Source organism: Pinus tabuliformis, chromosome J (assembly GCF_031772625.1).
Source record: "Pinus tabuliformis cultivar Carrire ecotype Pingquan chromosome J, CPIR1, whole genome shotgun sequence".
NCBI classification, from domain to species: Eukaryota; Viridiplantae; Streptophyta; class Pinopsida; order Pinales; family Pinaceae; genus Pinus; species Pinus tabuliformis.
Genome location: NC_142295.1, coordinates 259132021 through 259134402, shown reverse-complemented (window position 1 = coordinate 259134402; position 2382 = coordinate 259132021).

Sequence of the window (2382 nt, the reverse complement as noted above, 5' to 3'; positions counted from 1 at the left end):
TCTTTCCTGCATTTCCTTCCTAAAACTATGTTTCGAAAAATACAATTATACCAACTAATTAGAGGAGACTCGACCATGTGGAATTCCTTCCTAAAACTATGTTTCTAAAAATACAATTATACCAACTAAATAGAGGAGACCTGACCATGTGGGATTTTTTCTACGCAGTCTATTCATATCATACACTTATGCATAGAAGTGGGACTCTCCTCACATGAGTCTCTCGCACAAGTATGAGGCCAACCCACTCTAGTTAGTTATTTTATTTACAAAACAAAGAATTAATTTATTCTATAATTTAGTTGGTGGATTTAAATGTGGTTTTCATTACATCTATGTTTTCTTTTATTTGTTTATTGTATTGTTCATTTTTAAAGAACTAATTCCTCTACATACATGAGAGCCCTCTCCACTCAAACTAGTTCCTTTATTTTCCTATCGTGCACAAATAAATTGAGGGGACTAAAATTATAGTGTTTTTTCCAACTTTTTAAGGTTCCAAATAAACCTTCTCTTCTTATATTATTAAGGATAAGAGTACATCCACTCTTTACCTATCTCCTTTGGAAGGAAATGACAAATCTATTTCAGGTCACACACTTTGAAAATCTAGTTCACTTCAAGCTTTTACACAGAAGGGGGATATACACTAAGGGGATAAAAAATTTAACTTATATAACATTTTCAATATGCTACTCTTATCACATTTATTTAACACACTTGGTAGTATTTTCACTTTTCATAGCAGGAAAATTTACATTTCCATCATAGTGATTGTAGCACATTACTTTAACAAAGTTACATGGAACTTTAAAACCTTGAAGATTTTCATGGTAGAAATAAAACGTATACAATTTTTCTAGTAAAAAGATGATCAATTCCAAATTATCGTTCTTATCTTCATACTCAAATTATGAAGGAATTAACAAGGGTAGAAGATTCTTCCACCCAAATAGGGAGATTGGAAATTAAGTCGAAATCTCCGCCGTAGCCTCTTCAATTTCAAAATTTGTATCAAAGATACTACCCATTGATCGACCTCAAGACTTGTGTGAAGCCCATAAGCGTCTAGTTGGAGAAGAGGTGAGGAACACATTTACTCACCTTTACCTCACATTGGTAGCCTCCTCCTCAAGGTTTTTTTCTTTCCTCTTTGTACCCTATGAATTCTTTCTCCTTCTTCCCTCTTTGGCCTTTTCTTCCAAACTTAGATCTTTCATCGTTATGGGAGAAGGATATAATTTTCCCAACTAATTGGAAAAATAAAAGAGGCTTTTTTTTTCTAACTCTTTTCCTGCAAGTGGATAATTGAGTATAACATTTATTTCAAGAAAATGAACATAAGTTTTAACTTCTTAGAGTTTGTGTTTTGCTTTACTTTATCTTTTATCACTAAATCTTACCAAGTAATGACCATATTTACACAATAAGGCAAGGTGTTACATTTTATTTTGTATATATATATATATATATATATATATATATTCTATTTTTTATCTTATATAATATATATAGTTGATATAGAAATATTTTATTTATAATCTATATTTTACATATTAAAATGTTAATAAACACTTTAGAAATATAAAACATATATCCATAAAATATTCCTTTTCTGTAAAATTATTTTCATTATAAATATTATTTAAAATATCACAAGTTAAATTTAAATTATTTAAAATTATTTTTATTATTAATATTATTTTTTTTAATTTATTAATGTAAATATAATTTTATTATTTTTAATATAATAACCAATAATAACTCTTACCGAACAAAAAGTCAAAGATTAAAATTTAATGCCATAGAAGCTATTAATTAAATAAAATTCGTTAATATGTAACATTAAATTACAAATTATTTTCGTACTAAACTATAGAGCATCGCTTTCACACAACAACGTTCAAGATTTAAAATTTATTTTTTTGACATTATGTGTTCAGCCGTGTTCATTTTTATTTGTTTTAATTGAAAAATGGCATCAAACGTTTTCCTGGTTTCAAAGGTGCTGTGCTGTGCCTTCGTCGTATTCTGCTAACAAATATTATATTTAATTAATTACTACAATTCGGATGCGCCATATTTCTATTTATACTTTCACGTCGGATTTTGTTGTTCACCGTCTGATCTCCTGTTTAACTTAGATAACATTTTCAATACCATACTCATATCACATTTCTTTAACACACTTGTACTATTTTCACTTTTCATATCACATTTCTTTAACACACTGGGTGGTATTTTCACTTTTCTTAGCAGGAAAATTTACATTTCCATCCAACCTGAGCGCATTACTTTAAAAGAGTTACATGAAATTTTAAATTTTCAAGATTTTTATAGTAAAAGTAAAATGTATACATTTTTTCTAGTAAAAAGATGATC